The sequence below is a fragment of the Mytilus galloprovincialis genome, chromosome 5 (assembly GCF_965363235.1).
Source record: "Mytilus galloprovincialis chromosome 5, xbMytGall1.hap1.1, whole genome shotgun sequence".
Lineage (NCBI taxonomy): Eukaryota > Metazoa > Mollusca > Bivalvia > Mytilida > Mytilidae > Mytilus > Mytilus galloprovincialis.
Window position 1 is genome coordinate 62595582 of NC_134842.1, and position 7302 is coordinate 62602883.

The 7302-nt window shown below is 32.6% G+C and overlaps 1 long non-coding RNA gene across 1 annotated transcript; it reads right to left on the bottom strand.

Moving 5' to 3' along the window:
- Positions 1 to 912: 912 nt before the first annotated feature.
- LOC143074632 (uncharacterized) lies at positions 913 to 6757 on the bottom strand. Its single transcript, XR_012977979.1, has 3 exons — positions 6624 to 6757; positions 4878 to 4940; positions 913 to 1803 (listed from the first exon to the last, which is right to left on the bottom strand). It is a non-coding gene; the product is annotated as an uncharacterized LOC143074632 (long non-coding RNA).
- Positions 6758 to 7302: the final 545 nt, after the last annotated feature.

Below are 7302 nucleotides of genomic sequence, written 5' to 3' on the forward strand. Positions count from 1 at the left end.
TTATCCGTCTCTTATTTATCCTTCCTGAAAACAAAATGTACACCCTCCCGGAGTACAATTCACACCCATATGTATTGGTTCATGTTATTCAAACTTTTGTTTACAGAGTAGTGTTTTGTGGATACCTGATTGTCTATTCATTTTTTTCTATAGATAATCATGTTGTCTATCTTACATTAAAATCGAGTTTTTGCGTTGGCGGATTTGTTTTTTTAAAGACGGTATATTATTCCTCCTTTTTTTTGAACATTTGAAAAAATGTTTATTTCTGTTAATGGCAGTTGTTATCTCATACTTCGTTTCTGAGTGTGTTGCATTTAGTGTTTCTGTTGTGTCGTTGTTCTCCTCTTATATTTGATGTGTTTCCCTCAGTTTTAGTTTGTAACACGGATTAGTTTTTTCTCAATCGATTTATGAATTTTGAATAGCGGTTTACTACTGTTATTTAGAACAATTTAGCAGTATCAGAAATGGTAGTGAAAGAGTTCAACAGGATTGCCTTTGACTTTTTATTTTTAGCCATGACGTTGTCAGTTCATTTTCAATCTATGAGTTTGACTCTCTCTCTCTGGTATCTTTCGTCCCTCTTTCAAGAAATTCTACCTACAAAAAGTTCAGAAATGTAATTCTAAACCAGATTATTTCCTATTTATGAAGAATCTATAGAGAACATCAATGATCAGAAGCAGATCATTTTCATGCAATACTGGTCTTCAAAATTTCGACAATCCAATATAAAAGTCTTAAAATTCGGAAATTTGTTTGTTATCCCTGCTCTTCTCTGAAACTAGATAACAACCCTAGGATCATTTTAGATTTAAGAGTCCAATTCATACTTTTAAAGATGAATTTCAAAAACTGCCTTTAGTTGACTTGTCGTGAATAATTGTGATATTGAATCTAATAGAAAAATTGCGGTTTTCTTTTGTTTTTATTGTTTTTGTTTCTTTTATATCAATAAACAGCTTGAAAATCAAGTCAAAACTTATATATGTCACTCAATGTCATAAAAAAATATTTCACCATTTTCATTACAAACTAATAAGCAATCAGATTGTTTGTCCCACATAACCCCTATTGGCGATTGCATTCCGTCAGCTTCCGACAAAAGTTTTCTGTAATGTTTTCCGTCGGGTGAAATAACGACAACAATATGCGCATATACGTCGCAAACATAAACGTTTCCTACCCCGTCTAATGCCATAGAAAACGGATTAGATATTTCGCCTTCGTCATCATTAAATTCCCAAATTAGTTTCCCGTCTAAGTCTAGACAGTTTATGCTAGGAGTTACAGACCCACGTGCGTGAAACATAGGTTCACCTATAAATAATTTACCATCATCAATTATGAGGGTCGAAACACGTTTGATATTCGGAAGTGAGATAGTGCGCACTATATTTCCTTCCTTTCTCATAACGTCTAGACGGTTGTCCATAGAAAGGACATAGACATCATCGTTGTTACATGCTATTCCTTCTGGTGTTATGATGCATTTCCCAAATTTTTCTTCTTCTTTTGTAATCGTGTTTAAAATAGCAATACGGTCTGTACTGACGTTATTGTCAGAATAAGTGATTCCAACGTGTTCTTTATCGATGACTGTTAAATTAAATGGTTTACTTGACAAATTGAAACGATCTTCACGAGTTCCGTCCATATTTTGCAAAATCAAACCATTAGAATTAAAATCAGCAATCAATAGCTTGTTGTTCATAATTATACAACAGTAAGTTATGAAATCACTCTCTGTCTGCTTTATCTTTTGACGCAATTTGGCTTTGGATGGTAACGTTGCCGAGTCTGAAAAATACACAATCCACTGAAATGTTGTGATAGTTATAATAATGCACGATATATATAGATTATTACATTGATACATGTTGATTATCGGATTTATCCAATCGAGATAGTTAAATTATCAATTTTAAAGTCCGAGCCTTGGCGAGGACTCAAAAATTTATTATTTAACTGTCGAGATTGGATAAATTCGATAATCCACGCGTTACTATGTAATAATCTGTTTCTCTAATGATTTTTCTAAAACAAAATTCCCTTCGAGTGCCTTCCACTTTCCACGAAGTTGTTAATTTCATTGACACCTGTTAGAACATTTTGATCATTTCAGGGAGCTGAGAAAGGTTATGACCCTTTGACTCAGCCAATCATCTTCTGAGATTACCGACAACCACACGTTGATTAATTTTTTTTTTTATACAATCGGTTCGGAAAGGGATATATTTCCATAGAGTTAGAGAAACTCATTAAATCATGTAGTCATTTAGGCTCGATCAGTACCTACGTGTATGATTTTGACTATGAGGCAAGATGCTAATGACAGCATGGCACTTTTTGCATTTTTGATTAAGTGAAAGTTTTGTTTTTTTTTATTTGAACTTTTGTTAGCATTAAATTGTAATAATGATGTACTCTAGAATGAAGTTTTTAACAATAAAATAAACTTTTGTAAAGTGTTTAATTAAACCATGTGTCTCACGTGCAATGACTGCTACTAATGTCCGTAAAAAAACACTTCAAATATTTATTGTCATAACATCATACATTTATAGCTTGTGATACTACATAACAAACAAAAAATAAACAATATAAACATTAATATGCATGATTAAAATGAATATTTCAAAAGACCCCTGTCCTTAGTTCTATCAGAGACATATATACACATGTGTATATATGTCTCTGGTTCTATAGACTGTTAAAAAAATTACCCGATCTTATTTACCTGTATGTGAGATCTTGGGATGAATATATATGTGATATTATCTATGATGGCGTGCATAAAGCTGAGTTCACAAACGTAACTTCTTCAAATCATTTACCTAGTCACCAGAAAACAAACGCGTAACAAAAACGCTGGACACTGCATTTATCAAAATCAACATGTTTCTTTTTTTTTCGAACAACAAAGTGCAGAAAATGTACATTCTAGAAATATAAATATTGAGAGCAGTGTAATGGAAAAGAAGTGACTACGTCGTAGGCCCTATTAAGAAAATAGCGTTAAAACGTCATTTCTTTAAATTGTAAAATGGTAGCTGGACATTAAAAAAAAAAATCAGGTATTCAGCTTGGACAATCGAATCATTCGAGTTATTTTGCAACAAAAAAATAGCAATTACATATTTTTCTAACCGATTCTTCCATTTTTGAGTCTTAATTCTTCCAAATTACTACCTCTTACACATAACGAGTTACATTCCAAACTCATCCACCATTGTCGTTTTTAATTCATTTGCGGCGAATTTCGTATAATGTCATAGTCTGAATCCGAAAAAAAAATATTTTTCGATAATGTGGGAAAATTTGATGAATTTGTACTAATTTTAGGTCAGAAACTCTATTTTTTACTTATTTAATGTTACAAGTTACATATATTTTTGCCGTTTTCTCTACGTTAGTTTCATACTTTACATATTTTATTTTTATAGCCTAATTAGTGATTTAGATTTTAATGGCTAGCATTCATCATTTTATCATAAATACAACTTCCATTTTAAGAAATGTTTCAAACATGGTTGTATTAAACATCTTTTAAAAGCGCATTTTACAGTTGCCGTCAACTTAGTGCACGCCGTCATTTAATTGTGTAAAAAACAAAATAAAATTGAGAATGGAAATTGGGATTATGTCAAAGAAACAACCCGACCAAAGAGCAGACAATAGCCGAACCCTACTCAATTTAGATAATCAAGTATCAGAAAAAACGAAAATACGAAAATGGAAATGCGTTCATAGGTATTTTTATAAATCTGTTTCAATATTATCACCTTATCATAGAAAAGCTTCCGTCCAAGTTTATAATAGAGTTGACTGAGTTATTGATGTCTAAAAAAAAAAATAACACTAATCCCACGACTGCATTTCTATATTAAGGAAGTTCACTTGTCATGTTTTGGGATTTTTGTCAGATTTTCGGAATCCTCTGGTTTTATCCATTTGAATGCTTAAAAAAGAAATTGCCCATTGACCCCTTTTTTCTTTTTATAAATCTTTTAAATAGGTAATGATAAGCCATCTGTATTAGTCTTATAAAATTTTAATTAGTTTTTAATAGTTTTTGAGAACTTAAACTTGTCAATGATAAAGCTATGAAAAGTCAAGAGATAATATTTTCCAGCCAAAATTTCAATGGCTAATATTTCGAAAACAAGCACATTGACCTATATATTGCTCTTTTGATTCTTTCTTAATCCCTTATCAATATAAACTAGTGTTTTGAAAAGTTAATTATTTTGAAACTGAGAAGCGAACTTCTTTAACCACAGAAGAGGCCTTCAAGTTTATCAATAAAATACGGAAAGCAATAAACAATATCTCAAAATTTGCTACGGATACATTTGAATACGAAGAATCTTACCGAGGTTTTACCAACACATGAAGAGCAACACGACGGGTGCAACATGTGGAGCAGGATCTAACTTTTGAGGCATTGTTTGGTATTCCATTGTTTGTCTGTTTGTCTTTTCTTTCTTAGTCATGGCGTTGTCAGTTTGTTTTCGACTAATGAGTATGAATGTCCCTCTGGTATCTGTCGCCACTCTGTTAGACCAAGATTCGTAAAATCCGACGAGGGTTTGACATAGTAATTGAGTTCTTATAAAACGACAATTAATGGTTACGTGTATGACTCACTTGAACTTAAGGTCCATGCAATTCCTTTATGTTACAATATATGACGGTTCTATGTATGCAGATCCAATTATTATTGACAATGCTGTCATGCGCATTGTCATGAAGTAAACGACGCATAATCCTGAAACGTGATAACCAGTATTCATAAGCGTTTTTTTAATAATTCATTGTTTAGATTAATTATGATTCATCTCAATTTAACGTTACATGTTCAAAATACGTACCCATGGCTTAGGATATGATAGTTAATAAAATCCAGTCGTCAGTAAGCTGTAATATCTTATTTACTGAAAAAAAAGTAAAAGAAACATATAATTTTTTATCTAATTGCAGTACCGGATGACAGATGCTACAGTGTGTCATAGCAAACTTCTGGAAAAGTACAAACATGTATACCTACATGATGTATCCGGTGGCAAATGTTAGTGTGTTACTGGGAACAACTATAGTACTACATTAGTACATGTACCTACATTCACCATCGCATGACAGATGCTAGAACTTCTAAAAAAGCAGTATCGCTGTGTTGAAGACCCATTAGTGGCCTTCAGTAGTTGTTTTTGCTCTATGGTCGGGTTGTTCTCTCTTTGATACCTTCCCCATTTCCATTCTCAATTTCATACATATATACCTTCATACTGTACCGGGTGATAGATGCTAGTGTGTCACAGGGAACTTAAAAAAAGTAAATATACCTACATGCAGCACCAGATGACCGATGTTAGTGCGTCTTAGAGAACTTTATAAAAGTACGTAATTTTTATACCTACATGCAGTACCGGGTAACAGATGCTTGTGTGTCGTGGAGAAAGTATAAACATGTATATCTTTATGTTGTACCGGGTGAACGAAGTAACTAAAGTACGTCATCTTGAACTTTACAAAAGTACACCCGCCTACATGTAGCACCGAATGACAGTTGGCACAACAACTACTAATCGTCATTTTGTCCCTATGTTCTATTTTTTTAGCCATACTGGCCGTATGAGTTTAAACCTTTTTATTATAGAGGATTGGGTAACAAGTTATTGCAACTTATATTAATCCCTTTTATCTTTGCGGGTCCGAGTGCTGCCTTTCAGCGGCAATAGCCTGCTTTTTTTCGAAATCTACAAGAGTGCCTTTCACGTGCAAGAGTTGACTCTCTCTCTTATCACGGGCAATCATTTATCGTCCCCTCCTGACGGACTATAATCGTTTCTCAAGACCATACTCGCTAATGGTTTCATGTTGGCCGTCTTTGTGGCAGGTGGGGTCGTCGGACACATTTTAAAAACTACATAAACTAATGATGATTGTTTAAGTTTTGATAAAGTTTTGTCAAATTTGGCATAGTAGTTGTTTTGCAAAAGTTAACAACGACGGACGACGGACACCAAGTGAGGAGAAAAGCTCATTTTGCCTTTTTGGTATGAGACATACATACAAGTATCCATGGTTAAATAGTGTGGTTATTTTTAGCTTTTTAAAAATGAACAAGTCTTGAATACCTACTATACCTCGCGTTTGTCTTCTGATGCTTTAAATATTATAGTTTTAGAATTTCTGACGTACATTTACATCTTATGCAGACGATAACGCCTGCTTTAACTACACAATCATAGCACACTTAATAACAACAGTAAGAAAATATAATAACATAATGAGAAAATATCAATATTATACATAATTTGAACTTTTGACATTGGGTCATTGCCAATAACCCCTCAGGTATTTGTATATACTAGTTTTTAAGCTCAATAATCACTATAATAACAACCAATAATTCATGCAAGTATGATGATACATTTTTGTACAATAATTATTCAAATAAATAAAGATTTGGTATGGACCTTTATTATATATATAATACGATATACCGCCTTAAGGTTAAATACATCAGATGTACTTTAATATTAACCCTCGACATCAATTACTAAGTTTAACATAATATCTTGTAAAATAGAAAGTAAAATACATTTGCGGCTTACCTGTGTTAAAAGGGAGTTTTCCACAGATTTATAAATATTCTTCAGTAAGCAATATTCATTGAATAGTTTATAGTTTCACCTCACTTTCACTTTTACATATTATGTATCATCGCATCATGTATCAAATGAAAGAAAGATAACTCTAGTTTCTTAAACGTACAACTTTTAAAGGAATATACCAGAATAAAAATTGCCATTACCATTATCTCGATATAAGCCGATGGTAAAGCCGTTCAGATAAAAAAAAAAAAGGTGTAACAAAAAAAGATAAACCCGAGACTAGGTTCTTAGCAAAATATTAAACTTGTCATTAAATGACATTTCCCAAATTTCCAACGAAATATTTTGTATATATTAATGGGGGGCCGGGCATACGTTTAAACAAATAGCATTGCGACAAAAAATATCGTTTTGTCATCCCTGTCAAACTTGTTTTTCGTTACCTATATTTTGTTATAAATTAGACTGTTAGTTTTCTCGTTTGATTTGATACACATTTTCATGTTCGATAATTTTATAGCTGCCTAAACTGTATAGTTTACGGCCTTTTCTCATTATTGAAGGCCGTGCGGTGACCTATAGTTGCTTTTATTTCTCTGCATGTAGATTTTGATGGTGAAATCAAAATTTGATTGGTTGAAACTATCACACGTGACGTCGAACAAAACTTCATATTCCC